General features: G+C 45.2%; 11 non-coding genes across 11 annotated transcripts; 6 read left to right on the top strand and 5 right to left on the bottom strand.

Annotated features, from left to right (window-relative positions):
- Positions 1 to 601: 601 nt before the first annotated feature.
- On the top strand, positions 602 to 684 carry trnal-cag (transfer RNA leucine (anticodon CAG)). Its single transcript has one exon. It is a non-coding gene; the product is annotated as a tRNA-Leu (tRNA).
- Positions 685 to 1,044: 360 nt separating this feature from the next.
- On the bottom strand, positions 1,045 to 1,116 carry trnap-ugg (transfer RNA proline (anticodon UGG)). The gene has a single exon. It is a non-coding gene; the product is annotated as a tRNA-Pro (tRNA).
- A 927-nt stretch (positions 1,117 to 2,043) lies between these two features.
- On the top strand, positions 2,044 to 2,115 carry trnaq-cug (transfer RNA glutamine (anticodon CUG)). Its single transcript has one exon. It is a non-coding gene; the product is annotated as a tRNA-Gln (tRNA).
- A 928-nt stretch (positions 2,116 to 3,043) lies between these two features.
- Positions 3,044 to 3,126, top strand: trnal-cag (transfer RNA leucine (anticodon CAG)). The gene has a single exon. It is a non-coding gene; the product is annotated as a tRNA-Leu (tRNA).
- A 360-nt stretch (positions 3,127 to 3,486) lies between these two features.
- trnap-ugg (transfer RNA proline (anticodon UGG)) lies at positions 3,487 to 3,558 on the bottom strand. Its single transcript has one exon. It is a non-coding gene; the product is annotated as a tRNA-Pro (tRNA).
- A 590-nt stretch (positions 3,559 to 4,148) lies between these two features.
- Positions 4,149 to 4,220, bottom strand: trnap-agg (transfer RNA proline (anticodon AGG)). The gene has a single exon. It is a non-coding gene; the product is annotated as a tRNA-Pro (tRNA).
- A 639-nt stretch (positions 4,221 to 4,859) lies between these two features.
- trnaq-cug (transfer RNA glutamine (anticodon CUG)) lies at positions 4,860 to 4,931 on the top strand. The gene has a single exon. It is a non-coding gene; the product is annotated as a tRNA-Gln (tRNA).
- Positions 4,932 to 15,299: 10,368 nt separating this feature from the next.
- On the top strand, positions 15,300 to 15,371 carry trnap-ugg (transfer RNA proline (anticodon UGG)). Its single transcript has one exon. It is a non-coding gene; the product is annotated as a tRNA-Pro (tRNA).
- Positions 15,372 to 16,009: 638 nt separating this feature from the next.
- On the bottom strand, positions 16,010 to 16,092 carry trnal-cag (transfer RNA leucine (anticodon CAG)). The gene has a single exon. It is a non-coding gene; the product is annotated as a tRNA-Leu (tRNA).
- Positions 16,093 to 17,021: 929 nt separating this feature from the next.
- On the bottom strand, positions 17,022 to 17,093 carry trnaq-cug (transfer RNA glutamine (anticodon CUG)). The gene has a single exon. It is a non-coding gene; the product is annotated as a tRNA-Gln (tRNA).
- Positions 17,094 to 17,732: 639 nt separating this feature from the next.
- On the top strand, positions 17,733 to 17,804 carry trnap-agg (transfer RNA proline (anticodon AGG)). The gene has a single exon. It is a non-coding gene; the product is annotated as a tRNA-Pro (tRNA).
- Positions 17,805 to 20,006: the final 2,202 nt, after the last annotated feature.

Raw genomic sequence — 20,006 nt, 5'->3', positions numbered from 1 at the left:
GCTGCCTTGGTGTACGCAGGCCCACTTTCCTTGGCTTGCATTTGATGTGTTTGCCCACTGGTGTGTGTGCGCAAATGAAACTACTAAACTCCACCCTCTTCAAACTTGCGGTACCACGTCTGTCACATTCAGTACATTTGGCAAGGACAAACTTCATACAAACTTCATGGTTGAAACACTGCTGTGTGAAAGGCTTTTCTGGGATTTGAACCCAGGACCTTTCACGGCCATTGCATTCATTTTCTTTTTATCAAGTGGTCTTGCTTGAGGTAAGTTGAAGACATTTCCCCTCTCATCCAAGAGGCACACTCTGCTAATGTGTGTTGGAGTTCACCTTAGTTTGTCAGTGGTTGAGTGTTGACCCCTAATGGAAAAGAGCTAAGGGCAGCATTGTAGGTGACTAATAGTTGGTGTCTTAGGCCACCTTCTCTGTTGTGTGATGGTTTTCTAGGTAAAAAAATGAAGATGATTTCATTCCTCTTTCAAACCATATGTCCCCCTTGGCCAGAATGTGGACATTCTCGTCATCAAAAGAGTATCTTTTGTTGTTCAGATGCAAATGAGCAGCCCGGTCTGGACAAGTCGCGACTACCCCCGCCAAGTCAGGATGGCCGAGCGGTCCAAGGCGCTGCGTTCAGGTCGCAGTCTCCCATGGAGGCGTGGGTTCGAATCCCACTTCTGACAGGATACCTTTCGGGGCAGCCGGAATTTGCCTCATAAGAGAACAGTTGGGCGTTGAAATCCCTAGACACGTCAACAACTGGCATAGCGCATAGCAAACAACTCGCACCCATTGCTCCCTTGGTGTACTCAGGTGGTGCCCACTGCTCCTTGGATTCCCTGCATTTGGGTGCGTGCGCAAATGAAACGACTCTTTAAGCATGTGAGATAACAGCTTTGTCACATTAACTACATTTGGCACAGACTGGACTGGTTTCATGGTTGAAACGGTGCTGTGTGAAAGGCCTTTCTGCAAGAATCGTACCGCAAGTCCAACGAAATAGGGAGCATCCAAACAAACTTCTCAAACGTTACACCTGCAGAGGGCTCGTCCGGGATTTGAACCCAGGACCTCTCGCACCCAAAGCGAGAATCATACCCCTAGACCAACGAGCCTCCGAAAAAGTTCTATGTAGGTCTCCTGTTACAGATTTTATGTGAGAAATACTCGTCAAGAATCACAAAGGACACACATTGATGAGGATTTATGCTTGCAATAGTTCAGTGAATGTTTGGTGTGGGATTTTGAATGTGGGACCTCTTTCAGCCAAAGTGAGAATTATACCTCAAGACCAACCAAATTTACACATTTCTCCAGGGAAGCATGTCTGCTAAGACGATAAGAAATGGACCACATGTTTTTGGATTCCTTTTCTTTTTATAAAGGTGAGTCAAGTTCTTCCAATGTCTTTATTTCTCTTTATGTCCACTTTCATTCAAGATCGCTATTGATCATGGTTCACAGGTTCATAGAGTTTGCCACTTTAAATATGCAATACCACCACAGTCACAAACCACTTGCATTAGTAAGGACGGACTTTATAGTGCCGTGAAGGGCTTGTCTTGACTCTGTGAGTCATTCAGTACATTTGGCAAGGACAAACTTAACGGTTGAAACACTGCTGTGTGAAAGGCTTTTCTGAGATTTGAACCAAATGGATGTTGCAGGTGAGTAAAAAAAACCAGGTATTTAGTCTCTGTAGGCAGGATACATGTAAAGAGAATGCTCCATTGAACAACGCAGGTCGTACACACTCTGACCCACTTCCGGGTAGTTAGTTTCACCTGAGTCAAGTTGGGAATGACCGTCGTTGGGGTCACCTGAGAGACACCTCACAGAATAAGTGTAAAAAATATCCAGCTTCTGACCAGAGTGGTATGATGTTTTGTGAAACAGCCCAGACCACAATCCAGATGGAAAGTTTTACTGAGAGACGTAGGATTCTCACCCACCACTCCAGGGAAAGACTGTCACCTGAATGCAGGGCCTTCCTGACTGTATACACTTTAACAACATTTCAACTGCTCAGGTGAGATCCCAGTGGTTCCATGGTGTAATGGTTAGCACTCTGGGCTCTGAATCCAGCGATCCGAGTTCAAATCTCGGTGGAACCTGACTTTGAACAATACCTAGTATTTACTCTTGCCAAATTGATGAAGAATGAAATGAGGCACAGCTTGGAAAAAGACTGCGAGCTTGTCCTGTTGCTGTGAGCAGCTCAGAAGTCAGAAAGCTTCCGAACAGATCCTTCTTCAGTGCCCCCTTTGGTATAATGGGGTGGGGAAGCCGACTAAAGACTGTCTACCTCTGTTGTGCCTCACCTGCTGTACTATCTGGAGTGTCATTTGGCTAGTGACAGAACAGTTGGTGGTTCAAATCCCTGGACACGTCAAGGACTGGCATACCCCATAGCAAACAACTCGCGCCCATTCACACCCATTGCTGCCTTGGTGTACGCAGGCCCACTTTCCTTGGCTTGCATTTGATGTGTTTGCCCACTGGTGTGTGTGCGCAAATAAAACTACTATACTCCACCCTCTTCAAACTTGCGGTACCACGTCTGTCACATTCAGTACATTTGGCAAGGACAAACTTCATACAAACTTCATGGTTGAAACACTGCTGTGTGAAAGGCTTTTCTGGGATTTGAACCCAGGACCTTTCACGGCCATTGCATTCATTTTCTTTTTATCAAGTGGTCTTGCTTGAGGTAAGTTGAAGACATTTCCCCTCTCATCCAAGAGGCACACTCTGCTAATGTGTGTTGGAGTTCACCTTAGTTTGTCAGTGGTTGAGTGTTGACCCCTAATGGAAAAGAGCTAAGGGCAGCATTGTAGGTGACTAATAGTTGGTGTCTTAGGCCACCTTCTCTGTTGTGTGATGGTTTTCTAGGTAAAAAAATGAAGATGATTTCATTCCTCTTTCAAACCATATGTCCCCCTTGGCCAGAATGTGGACATTCTCGTCATCAAAAGAGTATCTTTTGTTGTTCAGATGCAAATGAGCAGCCCGGTCTGGACAAGTCGCGACTACCCCCGCCAAGTCAGGATGGCCGAGCGGTCCAAGGCGCTGCGTTCAGGTCGCAGTCTCCCATGGAGGCGTGGGTTCGAATCCCACTTCTGACAGGATACCTTTTGGGGCAGCCGGAATTTGCCTCATAAGAGAACAGTTGGGCGTTGAAATCCCTAGACACGTCAACAACTGGCATAGCGCATAGCAAACAACTCGCACCCATTGCTCCCTTGGTGTACTCAGGTGGTGCCCACTGCTCCTTGGATTCCCTGCATTTGGGTGCGTGCGCAAATGAAACGACTCTTTAAGCATGTGAGATAACAGCTTTGTCACATTAACTACATTTGGCACAGACTGGACTGGTTTCATGGTTGAAACGGTGCTGTGTGAAAGGCCTTTCTGCAAGAATCGTACCGCAAGTCCAACGAAATAGGGAGCATCCAAACAAACTTCTCAAACGTTACACCTGCAGAGGGCTCGTCCGGGATTTGAACCCGGGACCTCTCGCACCCAAAGCGAGAATCATACCCCTAGACCAACGAGCCTCCGAAAATGTTCTATGTAGGTCTCCTGTTACAGATTTTATGTGAGAAATACTCGTCAAGAATCACAAAGGACACACATTGATGAGGATTTATGCTTGCAATAGTTCAGTGAATGTTTGGTGTGGGATTTTGAATGTGGGACCTCTTTCAGCCAAAGTGAGAATTATACCTCAAGACCAACCAAATTTACACATTTCTCCAGGGAAGCATGTCTGCTAAGACGATAAGAAATGGACCACATGTTTTTGGATTCCTTTTCTTTTTATAAAGGTGAGTCAAGTTCTTCCAATGTCTTTATTTCTCTTTATGTCCACTTTCATTCAAGATCGCTATTGATCATGGTTCACAGGTTCATAGAGTTTGCCACTTTAAATATGCAATACCACCACAGTCACAAACCACTTGCATTAGTAAGGACGGACTTTATAGTGCCGTGAAGGGCTTGTCTTGACTCTGTGAGTCATTCAGTACATTTGGCAAGGACAAACTTAACGGTTGAAACACTGCTGTGTGAAAGGCTTTTCTGAGATTTGAACCAAAAGGATGTTGCAGGTGAGTGTGACGTACTCACAGACGAACGGGGCAGTACAGGGCTCGTCCGGGATTTGAACCCGGGACCTCTCGCACCCTAAGCGAGAATCATACCCCTAGACCAACGAGCCACGGACGTTGAGCCGTATTCTATGTAGGTGTCCCGTTACAGATTTTATGTGAGAAATATTACAAGATCACCAGATGAAGTTAAAAAGAAAAGGGAAATTGGGAAATGATACTGTTGGACTATGTTTTATGTTCTGTCTGTGAAGGTTCTTAGTCATCCAGGTCATTGTCAGGAGTTTGCTGTAGACAACTAGACTTGCTGGAGTTAGGTCGAAGATGTTTTAACACTCATCCACGAGGCTTCTTCACTTCTGACTGTCTTGTGGATAGAAAAAAAAATCCAGGTATTTAGTCTCTGTATGCAGGATACATGTAAAGAGAATGCTCCATTGAACAACGCAGGTCGTACACACTCTGACCCACTTCCGGGTAGTTAGTTTCACCTGAGTCAAGTTGGGAATGACCGTCGTTGGGGTCACCTGAGAGACACCTCACAGAACAAGTGTAAAAAATATCCAGCTTCTGACCAGAGTGGTATGATGTTTTGTGAAACAGCCCAGACCACAATCCAGATGGAAAGTTTTACTGAGAGACGTAGGATTCTCACCCACCACTCCAGGGAAAGACTGTCACCTGAATGCAGGGCCTTCCTGACTGTATACCCTTTAACAACATTTCAACTGCACAGGTGAGATCCCAGTGGTTCCATGGTGTAATGGTTAGCACTCTGGGCTCTGAATCCAGCGATCCGAGTTCAAATCTCGGTGGAACCTGACTTTGAACAATACCTAGTATTTACTCTTGCCAAATTGATGAAGAATGAAATGAGGCACAGCTTGGAAAAAGACTGCGAGCTTGTCCTGTTGCTGTGAGCAGCTCAGAAGTCAGAAAGCTTCCGAACAGATCCTTCTTCAGTGCCCCCTTTGGTATAATGTGGTGGGGAAGCTGACTAAAGACTGTCTGCATCTGTTGTGCCTCACCTGCTGTACTATCTGGAGTGTCATTTGGCTAGTAACAGAACAGTTGATGGTTCAAATCCCTGGACACGTCAAGGACTGGCATACCCCATAGCAAACAACTCGCGCCCATTCATACCCATTGCTGCCTTGGTGTACGCAGGCCCACTTTCCTTGGCTTGCATTTGATGTGTTTGCCCACTGGTGTGTGTGCGCAAATGAAACTACTAAACTCCACCCTCTTCAAACTTGCGGTACCACGTCTGTCACATTCAGTACATTTGGCAAGGACAAACTTCATACAAACTTCATGGTTGAAACACTGCTGTTTAAAAGGCTTTTCTGGGATTTGAACCCAGGACCTTTCACGGCCATTGCATTCATTTTCTTTTTATCAAGTGGTCTTGCTTGAGGTAAGTTGAAGACATTTCCCCTCTCATCCAAGAGGCACATTCTGCTAATGTGTGTTGGAGTTCACCTTTGTTTGTCAGTGGTTGAGTGTTGACCCCTAATGGAAAAGAGCTAAGGGCAGCATTGTAGGTGACTAATAGTTGGTGTCTTAGGCCACCTTCTCTGTTGTGTGATGGTTTTCTAGGTAAAAAAATGAAGATGATTTCATTCCTCTTTGAAACCATATGTCCGCCTTGGCCAGAATGTGGACATTCTCGTCATCAAAAGAGTATCTTTTGTTCTTCAGATGCAAATGGGCAGCATTTGCATCTGGACAGAGAGTCATAGAATTTAGTCATGTTGAGTTTATGATCACCAGTTAGATATTTAAGATATTTAACCTTCCCTCCTCCAGTAAGAAGCAAAGTACAATTTTCAAGGCTGTCGCACTGCAAACCCCAGTGAAATCGTGTTTGCGCATAGAATACAGACACAGCATGACTGTACTTATGAAAGGTCTTGGTGGCTCGTAACAAAAGCCCTGCAGTGTGCTATCACTCTAGTCAAAGAGTATGTAGAAGTGTCGCACGTTTATAAAACAGCAGCTATGCTTACCACTATAACACAATCGACTTGATATGTGCGGAAGAGGTTTTAGGACAGCGAGTCATAGAATTTAATCATGTTGAGTTTATGATCACCAGTTTAGAAGCACAATAGTACAACTATGCCACACTGCCAATAAATTGAGTATGACTCTGCAAAGAGTGTAGTCACCTCCCATTTGATGGAGACATGAACACAAGTAGATCAAAATGCCTCTGTATGCAACTGGATTGTGCCACAATCAGACCAATGATCCGGATGACATATGCAGAGCATCGTAAAACGTATCAACAAACGAGCATCTTGAAGTTTACTAGGAGCAATGGCTATCCAGTAATGGTGCCTAATGACTTTTGGCTGGCCGGGCCAATGCCAGATCCCATCTCACCCAGGCCAAAATGTCTGCAGAGTGAAATCAAATCGCTGGCAGATTCAGTTAGGTTTACCCATTGAAAATGTGTTTGTGCATAGAATACAGACGGAGAATTTACTGTAATTATAAAAGGTCTTGGTGGCTCGTAAAGCAATAAAGAGATTTGAAGAAGGAGAGATCTACTTGACTCACTTTTATAAAAAGAAAATAAATCCAAAAACATGTGGTCCATTTCTTATCGTAATCTTCGGTCTTAGCAGACATGCTTTAAGTTTGTAAATTGTGTTGGTCTTGAGGTATACCTACGTTGGCCGAGAAGTGCAAAGCACAGCAACATTAAGACGAATCACTACAACATTAAGACGAATCACTACAACATTAAGACAAATCACTACAACATTAAGACGAATCACTACAACATTAAGACAAATCACTACAACATTAAGAGGTGGCCGAGAAGTGCAAAACACAGCAACATTAAGACAAAGCAGTACAACATAAAGCTGTGGCCGAGAAGCGCAATTCCCAATAATATTTAGACAAAGCAGTACAACATTAACTCATACCGGAAGAGGCGGGACAAAAGAGTCGGTAGAGGCCGTCACTGATTGGACGCGTTGCCAATGACAAACGAGTTGCTGATTGGATGAAAGTTGACCCTTATCTTTTTAGCAGGAAGAAAACTATTTTTTAAAGCAATGGCCGCCAACAAACTTTCACTACCTGAGCCTATCAAAAGTTATTTTGATGCAGGGCATGAATATGATACTTATACAACTTATCACCAGATCACAATGAGTAGCCGCACATTGAAGACGCATTTAAAGGAGGCAGGCTTGTTACGAAGAAAAGGATATTCCCCACAAGCTGAAGTGAGACGCGCAATTCTCTTGGAATCGCAAGGTCCCGGGCAACTGTGGGGCTATCGGACTATGTGGCAGTACTTCAACAGAAGCACAAACTACGTGTTAAACGTGACGTGATGATGATATTGTTGCGAAAACTGCATCCTCAAGGGACGGATTCGAGAAGATATCGGAGGTTTACGAGACGCACATATCACTCAATGGGTCCAAACTACTTATGACACGTAGATGGCTACGACCAGCTAAAGACCATTGGTTTGGCCCTGTCCGGATGTATCGATGGCTTTTCTAGTGTGTGGCTTGTTTGTGGGAATGCCAACAACAGCCCGTCTGTCATAGCTCACAACTACATTAATTGTGTCAAGAGTGTCGGTGTGATCCCAATGAGATTAAGAACTGACTTTGGGACAGAAAAAGGCACAATGGCAGTCATACGATGCACCCTCCGTCACGAGCACACAGACTACTATGCTGGTTCGTCAAGTCACAGCTATGGTTCGTCAACAGGGAATCAGCGTATCGAGTCATGGTGGTCCTTTTTCAGGTAAGGGAGGTAAGTAAAATAAAAATACGCAAATAATTACCTGTACATCAGCAAATAATTAATGCAAAATGTATAACAACAATTTCGGGCAAAATTACATTAGCCACTGAGCCACTCCACTCCACCACAATTTTGTGTAAATTGTAGGCATATACACAAATTTTGGCATGGCTTCATCAAAGTACAAAAACAGCTGCTTCCCCTGCAAATGTTTGTTAGAACTGCTTAATTTTAATGTAGAGTGAGCCATATATATTTATTATTGGTTTATTTTTATATGGTCTGTATCCCCATTTTTCTAATAATACTTGTAGTTTTAGGTTGCACAGTCATTATTTCCTCCTGGTGTAAAATACTCAGCTTTGATTTATGCATTCCTAGGGCTCAGTTTTGGATGGACTTGTTCTTAGGTCTCAGAGATGCTGGACACTTCAATGGCAGCCATGAACACCAGTGTTTGCTGAGATTCTGCTTCAGTGATGTTCTGCAGAAAGGCCTGAATCAATGCGTGGATCTCTGCTCAACTGATATCAAACTTTTGACGGTGAAATGCAGACCCTTCTACCTGCCCAGGGAGTTCAGTGTTGTGTTTTTATTGTGTGTTTACATCCCGCCGCAGGCGGACACTGCCACGGCACTGAGGCACGAAACCGCACACCCGGACACCGGCTAATAATACCAAATACAAATACCACCAACAATTGAACTTTCCGATGAGCGAGAACAACACTCTGGACCAGGTCTACTGCAACGTAAGGGGAGCCTACAAGGCTGTGCCTCACTTTGGTCAGTCCGACCACATCTCAGCTTTCCTCCTCCCTGCATACAGACAACGCCTCAAGCAAGCCCCCCCAGTAAGTACTACTGTTACAGTGTGGAATGAAGAGACTGAACTGGTGCTTCAGGACTGCTTTGGGAGTACAAATTGGGACATTTTTAAAGCTGCTGCTAGTTGGAGCAATATGCTTCCAGTGTAAAGGGCTACATTAGTACATGTGAGGAAAACATTGTACCCACAAAACGTTGCAGGACTTCCCCAAACCAAAACCCCTGGATTGACTATTAAGTTCCATCATAACAGTAGGTCCATCAGAGATGCCAAGAGGCAATACAGACTGAAGCTAGAGGGTTTCTACTCCACCGCAGATTCCCGACGCATTTGGCAAGGTCTACAACACATCACAGACTACCAGCAGGGGAGCACAACCACCCAGCCCTCCCTACCAGATGAGCTGAATGAGTTCTACGCCCGCTTTGAGACCCTCAACACCAACCAACAGGTAGGACCTCTGACCACAGAGCGTGCACAGGACTCACCACTCACCGTGACAACAGCAGAGGTGTGTACAGCTCTGAGGAGAATAAACCCACAGAAAGCAGCCGGCCCAGACAACATCTCGGGGCATTCCCTCAGGGTCTGCTCATCGGAGCTGGCTGATGTGCTTGCCGATATCTACAACCAGTCACTAGCACAAGCTGTTGTTCCCACCTGCTTCAAGTCCACCACCATTGTGCCCCTTCCAAAGAAAAACTCTGTGACCTGCCTGAATGACTATCGTCCCATTGCACTCACCCCTATAGTGATGAAAGTGTTTCGAGAGGACCCTTTACAGTTTGTGTATCGCCAGAACCGGTCCACTGACCGTCCATTAATACCGTCATCCACACCACCCTCACTTAATTAGAGGCCAAGCACACGTACGTCAGGCTGCTCTTCATCGACTTCAGTTCTGCGTTTAACGCAGTCATTCCACACAAACTTTTTCCTCACCCTTGGACTGACACCTTCTCTCTGTAACTGGGTGCTGAGCTTTCTCAGAGACAGACCCCAGTCAGTCAGGGTCGTCAACCGTACATCACAAACAAGAACTGTAAGCATAGGGATCCCCCAGGGCTGCGTGCTGAGTCCCCTGCTGTACACCCTCTTCACCTATGACTGTGTGGCCACCCAGAACAACACCAGTATAGATACGATACTACAGTCACTGGTGGGTAGGTGACAGCGTACAGAAGAGAGGTGGCTGAACTTGTGGCCTGGTGTCAGGACAACAATCTCTCCTTGAATGCAGAAAAGACCAAGGAGATGATCATTGACCCAAGGAGGAAGAGTGTACTGTGAATAGGCAAGAAATTCCTCGGGACTTACATCTGTGAGGACCTCACCTGGTCTCACAATACACAGCAGAGGATTAAAAAAGCTCAGCAGCGACTGTACTTCCTAAGGAGGCTGAAAAATTTGGCATGTCATCCAAAATTCTCAGCAACTTCTACAGATGCACGGTCGAAAGCATCCTCACCAGCTTCATCACAGTCTGGTATGGAAACTGCACTGCCCAAGACAGGAAGGCGCGTGATCAAAACTGCACAGTCCATCTCTGGAGCAGCCTTCCCCTCACTTAAGGACATTTACTCCACCAGGGCCAGAAGAAGAACACACAACATCATAAAAGACAATACATACCCACAGCACAGAATCTTCACGCTGCTGCCATCAGGCAGACACTACCAAAGTCTGAGATCCAGAACCACAAGGATGACAAACAGCTTCTACCCACAGGCCATCAGGCTGGTGAACAGCTCCCTTATCAAGAACACCCCCCCCCCCCCCCCCCCACATCCCTGAACTTTTTCACACATTACATCAATTTTGCCTTCTACTGTAAGTTATTGGCTTGATGTCTGTCTTAGTTTACTTTCACTTTTCTGTATAAAATCTATTTATACAACTTCAACTTTTCCTCTCCTGCTTATGTACAGGTTTGTTTCAAGGGACTGTGGATTAACTGTTGAAAACGGGAACTAAATGGGTTTCCTGAGTCAAGCCAAACAACTTCTTCATGTGGCGATCTAGACATTCAGGATTATGTGTAACAAACTGTCGAACAAAATGGATTACAGCAACCACATGATTGGGAATCGGCCTCAGAACTCTACTTTAGACTGAAATAAATTGCTGGGCTATAAATATGGACTAACTTAAGTATAGGCAACACAGTGTCTTTTCTAACCCGATCCAGGTTCTGTGAGACCAAATTGTTTAATTTTTTGTGAAAGGGTGCTTATTTAAGTTTAAGTGATACATGACAAAAATTGTTTGCTCAAAATAAAAAAAGGTTGCTTCTAAGATGTGACTCTATTAATATTGATACCAAGTATAATATCTCGCCAGATTTGTTAGGTAGCTCACTCATATTTTATTTTCCATATGCACTTCCTGTTTTATTTTGTATTCACCTTTCCCTCTCGTTTCAGAGCCTGACCTCCTTCCCTTCTGTGACTTCCCACCACTGTGATTGTCTGCCCCGCCCCTGTTTGTATTCACCTGTTACCACTTCCACCTTGCTTAAATAGTCCTGGTCTTCCCCTGTCATGTCGTCAGTTTGTCTTGTTTCGTCTATGAGCTATGTCGTCAAGTTTTCTCATAGTCAATGTCATTCATGCTTCCCTGGTTCAGTTTATGCAAATTTAGAATAGTTTAATCCTCCTGAAGAGTGCTTTTCGTTAATGGTTTTGTATCCTCCCAGTGAATGTTTTTTCAAGCCACCGTCACCACACAGATCAATCACCTGGCAGGACAACTACAGTCCTCTCTCACCTCGGGACTGGTGTCGAATACACCACCGGCGGAGAGTCCTACGGAGGCTTCATCAGAGGGAACGTGCAGCTCCAACTTCGCTGGCTTTGGCCCCCCCGGAGAAGTTTTCCGGAGCCCCAGGCGACTGCAGAACTTTTTTAGTCCAGTGCGACCTGCATTTTAGACACAACCCGACCGCCTTTGTGTCAGACCAGGCTCAAGTGGCGTTCATGGTGTCCCACTTAACCGGCAGAGCCGCAGCTTGGGCTACAGCCGAATGGACCAGAGATTCAAGCGTCTGTCAATCACTCTCGCTATTTCAAGAGACATTGAGTAGAATTTTTGATCATACATCACCTGCGAGCAAAGCATCTAGACTCCTAATGCAAATTAAACAGCGTAACTGCCAGGTGGTAGATTATGCCACAGAATTTCGCACCGTAGCTGCGGACAGCGGGTGGAACACACAAGCTTTAATAGGCACATTCATGAATGGACTCTCAGAACCTATCAAGGATCATTTGGCGCCATTCGGGCTTCCCCAGGACCTGGAAGCTGTCATAGACATGTCGATTAGAGTGGACAACAGACTACAAGAGGAGGGGGAGAGAGCACGGTGAACGGCAGCTCCTCCCAGTCACCAGGGGCACTCACCAAGGATCCTGCCTCAAAGGACTTCTTTGGGCTTCACGTTGGTGAGTTCTGGGATGACAGCGCCACCCCATGCTCGGGAGGAGCCAATGCAGCTGGGGGGAATTCAAATCACTCCGGAGGGGGGACAGCGCCAGTGGCAGGAGGGCTGTTTTTACTGTGGACAACAAGGACATCTACTCGCCACCTGTCCGGTAAAAGATCGAGCTCACCTGCTAAGAGGAGGGCGCTGGTGAGCAGGATTTCCTCTGATTTTCCTCCTCGACCTCTGACTCAAGTAACACTCACTTTAAATGACCATGTACCATGTAGTTACTCAGAGGGCGTTAATCAACTTTGGTGCAGACGAGAGTCTCATGCACTGGAATATAGCACAACTGAACCAAGTTAAAACTATTCCGCTGACTCATCCTGTCAAAGCGACTGCTTTGGACGGTCGGTTATTGTTCAGAGTGACTCATTGCACTGAACCGATCCGGGTCACCGAAATTATGCAATTTCATTTGTTTTACTCCACTGATGTCACGTAAGTTGACACCTGCTGAAAGAAATTATGATGTGGGAAACAAAGAACTGTTGGCAGTAAAGGCAGCGTTAGAGGAGTGGAGACATTGGTTGGAGGGGGCGGAGCAACCTTTTCTTGTTTGGACAGACCATAAAAACCTATACATTTGCACAGCTAAGAGACTCAACTCACGTCAGGCTCGATGGACACTATTTTTTTTAATAGATTTAACTTCACTCTGTCTTTTCGACCATGCTCACAAAATGCAAAACCAGACGCTCTGTCACGCCTTTATGACCCTGAACCTGCTGCCAAAGAACTCAAACCGATCCTTCCATGAAACCGTGTGGTTGGAGCAGTGTCATGGCAAATAGAATCAGAAGTGAAGTGGGCCAATGTTGTGACTCAGACACCTGGTGGGTGTCCTCCTAACCGTTTGTTTGTTCCTCTGTCATTACGCTCCAAGGTCATCCATTGGGCTCGCACCTCAAAGATCACATGCCATCCTGGTGTCAAACGTACTGTGTACGTCATAAAGCAACGGTTCTGGTGGCCGAACATGGATGAGGCTGTCTCCGAATACGTGGCGGCCTGTCCAGTGTGTGCCCAGAATATGACCTCTACTCGGGCCCAAATGGGTCTGCTGCTACCGCTGCCTGTTCCTCAACGGCCTTGGTCCCACATCTCTATGGACTTTGTTACTGGATTACCTCCTTCAAATGGGAACACGACCATCCTGACTGTGGTGGACCGGTTCTCTAAAATGGCACATTTCATTCCCCTTCCCAAGTTACCCTCTGCTAAGGAGACAGCAGAGGTCATGATGAATCAATTTTTTAGAATTGATGGCTTCCCTAACGACATCGTTTCTGACACTGGCCCGCAGTTTGTCTCACGTTTCTGGAAGGAGTTCTGCCAGCTTCTGCCTCTCCTCTGACTTTTTCCTCCGGTATTCTTGAAAAGTTTTCAGAGATGGGGAAGGATTGTATGTGTGTGGTAATGAACATGTGGTAATGTGTGTGGTAATGAACAACTCCATTACATCTATATACAAATAATGGCAACCTCTTAAATCCGAGCAGTTAAACCAGACAGCCGTCCGGTCGTGGCAGCAGCTCCGTCTGTGCATATGCCGACACAAAAAGACTATTTAAGTTTTCCTGATACATAATCATCCAGCGACCTGAATAGTTCTGCAGCTGTGGTTTTGGTTGTCAACGATAGTGCACACAACATCCTCATGCACATCCTCCTGATAAAGGTATCGCACATAAACAAGTAGTATTGCCTTGTTGTCCACATCTGTAGACTCGTCAACCTGCAGTGCATATCACGGTGATGTATTAATCCTCTCCAACAACTGTCTCAATGTCCTCTGCTATTTCCTCAATGCGCCAAGTGACGGTACTAGCCGACAGAGGCATCTGTGCTATCTTTTTAACTGTATCCTCTCCGAAAAGTTCACAGCAAATGTCTTTAGTCGCGGGAAGGATCAATTCTTCACCAATAGTGAATGACTTTTCATGCCTTAGCAGTACGGTTAGCCACCAAGTATAATGCTCTTAGTGCACTTGCATTTGTTGATGTGGAGACCCTCAGTAATTGCTACTGTCCTTCTTGTATTTTAACGCAGGGTGCTTGGTCTCCAAATGACGAAGCAGTTTTGAAGGCTTCATTGCCTGGAGAGCCAGTCGCCGCATATTATGCAGATTGGGCTTAGTGCGTGGGAATCACCTGTCGTGATAAATCCATATTTCAAGTAGGTCTCCTGGTATTGTCGGTTAAATGCAGCTTTATTTTTCTTAGTGGTCATAGGCTCTTTTTCTGTCTCCTCACTGGGCCTTTTCCCCGTTGCAAAGAAACTTTCCAAAGACGTTTGTTTTTTACTCATTTTGCTAGCTCGTGGGTTTAATATTAGCATTAATGTATCACGTGACCGAGACAAGCATCTTGACATCCGTCAAGAGTGAGTCATAGACGGATGTAACGGAGAAAATCCGGTAATTTAAGAGGTGAGATGTCTTCAACCTACCTCAAGCAAGTCCAGTTGCCAACATCTACATACTTGCGATGACAAGTTTACCTGTGAAAATGATGGAGTTTTTCTGGCCCAGGGATATGAGTCTCAATTTGGGTGCAAGAAGTCTCACACAGTCTCAAATCCCCGACAAGCCCTTCACAGCACTATTTCAACTATAAATTCCGTCCTTACTAATGCAAGTTCTTTGTGACTGTGGTGGTATTGCATATTTAAAGTGGCAAACTCTATGAACCTGTGAACCATGATTAATAGGGATCTTGAATGAAAGTGGACATAAAGAGAAATAAAGACATTGGAAGAACTTGACTCACCTTTATAAAAAGAAAAGGAATCCAAAAACATGTGGTCCATTTCTTATCGTCTTAGCAGACATGCTTCCCTGGAGAAATGTGTAAATTTGGTTGGTCTTGAGGTATAATTCTCACTTTGGCTGAAAGAGGTCCCACATTCAAAATCCCACACCAAACATTCACTGAACTATTGCAAGCATAAATCCTCATCAATGTAAGTCCTTTGTGACTGAGGTGGAATTGCGGGTTTGCAGATGTAGACTCAAAAGCTCTGGGACCCATTCTTGACGAGTATTTCTCACATAAAATCTGTAACAGGAGACCTACATAGTACATACCCCTAGACGCTCGTTGGTCTAGGGGTATGATTCTCGCTTTGGGTGCGAGAGGTCCCGGGTTCAAATCCCGGACGAGCCCTCTGCAGGTGTAACGTTTGAGAAGTTTGTTTGGATGTTCCCTATTTCGTCGATTCTTGCAGAAAGGCCTTTCACACAGCACCGTTTCAACCATGAAACCAGTCCAGTCTGTGCCAAATGTAGTTAATGTGACAAAGCTGTTATCTCACATGCTTAAAGAGTCGTTTCATTTGCGCACACACCCAAATGCAGGGAATCCAAGGAGCAGTGAGCACCACCTGAGTACACCAAGGGAGCAATGGGTGCGAGTTGTTGTTGTTTGTTTTTTTTTTTTTTTTTTTTTTTTTTTTTTTTTTAGATACTTTATTAATCCCCTTAGGGAAATTACTCTCAGTCTCAGACTGACTGATATTCTCTGCATTTGACCCATCCTAGAATTAGGAGCAGTGGGCTGCTGCAATGAGTAGCGCCCGGGGAGCATTGGGAGTTGGGTACCTTGCTCAGGGGTACCCCAGCCCTTTTTTGGCCGGGTGGGGATTTGAACCAGCGACCTTCCGGTTACAAGTCAAGTTCCCTTTCCACTTGGCCACGGGCTGCTATGCCATAGCTATGCGCTATGCCAGTTGTTGACGTGTCTAGGGATTTCAACGCCCAACTGTTCTCTTATGAGGCAAATTCCGGCTGCCCCAAAAGTTATCCTGTCAGAAGTGGGATTCAAACCCACGCCTCCATGGGAGACTGCGACCTGAACGCAGCGCCTTGGACCGCTCGGCCATCCTGACTTGGCGGGGGTAGTCGCGACTTGTCCAGACCGGGCTGCCCATTTGCATCTGAACCACAAAAGATACTCTTTTGATGACGAGAATGTCCACATTCTGGCCAAGGGGGACATATGGTTTGAAAGAGGAATGAAATCATCTTCATTTTTTTACCTAGAAAACCATCACACAACAGAGAAGGTGGCCTAAGACACCAACTATGAGTCACCTACAATGCTGCCCTTAGCTCTTTTCCATTAGGGGTCAACACTCAACCACTGACAAACAAAGGTGAACTCCAACACACATTAGCAGAGTGTGCCTCTTGGATGAGAGGGGAAATGTCTTCAACTTACCTCAAGCAAGACCACTTGATAAAAAGAAAATGAATGCAATGGCCGTGAAAGGTCCTGGGTTCAAATCCCAGAAAAGCCTTTCACACAGCAATGTTTCAACCATGACGTTTGTATGAAGTTTGTCCTTGCCAAATGTACTGAATGTGACAGACGTGGTACCGCAAGTTTGAAGAGGGTGGAGTTTAGTAGTTTTATTTGCGCACACACACCAGTGGGCAAACACATCAAATGCAAGCCAAGGAAACTGGGCCTGCGTACACCAAGGTAGCAATGGGTGTGAATGGGCGCGAGTTGTTTGCTATGGGGTATGCCAGTCCTTGACGTGTCCAGGGATTTGAACCACCAACTGCTCTGTCACTAGCCAAATGTCACTCCAGATAGTACAGCAGGTGAGGCACAACAGATGCAGACAGTCTTTAGTCAGCTTCCCCACCACATTATACCAAAGGGGGCACTGAAGGAGGATCTGGATTGGAAGCTTTCTGACTTCTGAGCTGCTCACAGCAACAGGACAAGCTCGCAGTCTTTTTCCAAGCTGTGCCTCATTTCATTCTTCATCAATTTGGCAAGTGTAAATACTAGGTATTGTTCAAAGTCAGGTTCCACCGAGATTTGAACTCGGATCGCTGGATTCAGAGCCCAGAGTGCTAACCATTACACCATTGAACCACTGGGAACACACCTGTGCAGTTGAAATGTTGTTAAAGTGTATACAGTCAGGAAGGCCCTGCATTCAGGTGACAGTCTTTCCCTGGAGTAGTGGGTGAGAATCCTACGTCTCTCAGTAAAACTTTCCATCTGGATTGTGGTCTGGGCTGTTTCACAAAACATCATACCACTCTGGTCAGAAGCTGGATATTTTTTACACTTATTCTGTGAGGTGTCTCTCAGGTGACCCCAACGACGGTCATTCCCAACTTGACTCAGGTGAAACTAACTACCCGGAAGGGGGTCAGAGTGTGTACGACCTGCGTTGTTCAATGGGGCATTCTCTTTACATGTATCCTGCCTACAGAGACTAAATACCTGGATTTTTTTTTCTATCCACAAGACAGTCAGAAGTGAAGAAGCCTCGTGGATGAGCGTTAAAACATCTTCGACCTAACTCCAGCAAGTCTAGTTGTCTACAGCAAACTCCTGACAATGACCTGGATGACTAAGAACCTTCACAGACAGAACATAACACATAGTCCAACAGTGTCTTTTCCCAATTTCCCTTTTCTTTTTAACTTCATCTGGTGATCTTGTAATATTTCTCACATAAAATCTGTAACAGGACACCTACATAGAATACGGCTCAACGTCTGGGGCTCGTTGGTCTAGGGGTATGATTCTCGCTTAGGGTGCGAGAGGTTCCGGGTTCAAATCCCGGACGAGCCCTCTGCAGGTGTGGTCCAACTGTAACGTATGAGAAGTTTCTTCGGAAATTCCCTATTTCGTTGGACTAGCGGTACGATTCTTGCAGAAAGGCCTTTCACACAGCACTGTTTCAACCATGAAACCAGTCCAGTCTTTGCCAAATGTAGTTAATGTGACAAAGGTGTTATCTCACATGCTTAAAAAGTCGTTTCATTTGCACATGCACACCAAATGCAGGGAATCCAAGGCAGTGGGCACCACTGAGTACACCAAGGGAGTGAATGGGGTATGCCAGTTGTTGACGTGTCTAGGGATTTGAACGCCCAACTGTTCTGTTATGAGGCAAATTCCGGCTGCCCCAAAAGTTATCCTGTCAGAAGTGAAGAAGTATCTGTTCGGAAGCTTATTTACTTTGCAAAGTAGATGCCAATGTACATAACAGTGCATGTGAGCGGAGCGGAGCTGGTGAAAATGTCCACTCCTGGTTCTGCGCGTTCTGCGCATTCTGTGCTCCACTCCACTCAGCTCCATTATAGATTTTCACCCGCTCCGCCTGCTCACCACTCCGCTCAAAAAAATTATAATATATATGTATATGTATATATATATATATATATATATATATATATATATATATATATATATATATATATATATATTCACAAATAAAACATGAGCTTGGCCGTTTTTCCCAGGGCTAAGTATTTTAATTTCATTTAAAAAATACCACAACCCAACTCAACTAAGACTTATGGGTAATGTTTTGTTTTTAAGCCGACAAAAACAGTGAGACAGTGGGTAGCGACCGGAAATTGGAGCGGGAGAGAAGGCTCCGCTCTACCTCTAAAACAAATTCCCGCTCCTCACTCAACACAAAATCCTTCTGCTCCCCACTCCTCTCCGCTCCGCTCACATGCTCTGGTACATAGCTGAGATGAAAGCTCTTGAAAAAAGCCAACCAGAATCCTACAGATTCCTGAGAGAGGGAGGCTTTATTGTGTGGTGCTCAGACAACAGAAACTTCAACTGATCAGAGCACTTGATCAGTGCTCTGAAAAGATGGCTCATCACAAGACACGCCACCAGTGAGTACCGCAATGCAATGATAGAGATTTGCAATGGAGACACACATACAGGTACACGAAAATCCCACAAAGAGCATGGAGCATGGACAAGGATGAGAGGGAAATAGCACAGATAATGGAGTTTGTACAAGACAGGCAGAACTCTTTTGATTTGGAGAAAATTCCAGATGAGCTAATCACTATTGCAAGTGGTCATGTAGCATCACAAAAAGTGAAAAAAGATCCCTCAAGCTTTCTGGAATATGGAGAAAAGGTAAATACAGCCTTCATAGAGGAACGACTAAAGAGTAAAAAACCAACAAGTTTCTGGAATCCAGAGAAAAGACACAAATTGGCAACATTCACTGATATGAAAAGATGTATTGCAACCAGTAAGTCTATTAAGCTTCAAATGTATTCAGACGTGCTCTTCAGGAGACTCCTGGCCATTTCAAAACAAAGAGACGTGTCATTGGAAAATGTAATGTCTCACGAGTTGACTTCCGTCCCACTCTCTCTTCTATGATTATGGAGAGATGAGGAAAACCACAAAAGCTGACTTGTGTCTGTAGTGGACGTGATGCAAGTGCTGCCTGAGATCACAGCAAAATTGGCCTATATCTCTGATGGCATGGCTCTGCTCCAAAGTCTTCCTGATTCAGCCTTCCTGACTTTTAGTGATCTTGCAGAATGCATCCTCAAGAAGATCTTGTCTCTTTTGAAGAAGCAAGAGATAAAATGTGTTGTCATAGTCTTTGACAGGTAGGACAACCCACAGTCATTAAAGATCCTGGAGAGGCAAATGAGAGGAGCAACTAATTGGATAAGTGGATTTGAGAGAGGAGGTGAGGAGCATAAGCAGAGCAGAAGTCGGCACTCTCATATCATTACAGTGATCAGGAGTCTGAGGCCGATGTGAGAATGGTCTTACATACCATACATTGCCGATTCATATTCTTCCATCATTGTGAGGCGTGATGACACAGATGTAGAAGTACTGCTGGTGTATTATGCAATCAAAGGCGTGCTTGGATCATCTCAAGTCTCCATGCATGCAGGGCATGGAATGAGAGAGAGGTATGTCCCCATCAACACCATAGCAGACAAACTCGAAAAAGACATATCCAGCTGTCTTCCAGCATGTCATGTGTGTAAGAGT

Source organism: Solea solea, chromosome 3 (genome assembly GCF_958295425.1).
Source record: "Solea solea chromosome 3, fSolSol10.1, whole genome shotgun sequence".
NCBI lineage: Eukaryota > Metazoa > Chordata > Actinopteri > Pleuronectiformes > Soleidae > Solea > Solea solea.
Note: the sequence above shows the minus strand (reverse complement) of the source record. Positions and strands in the feature narration are given on the sequence as shown.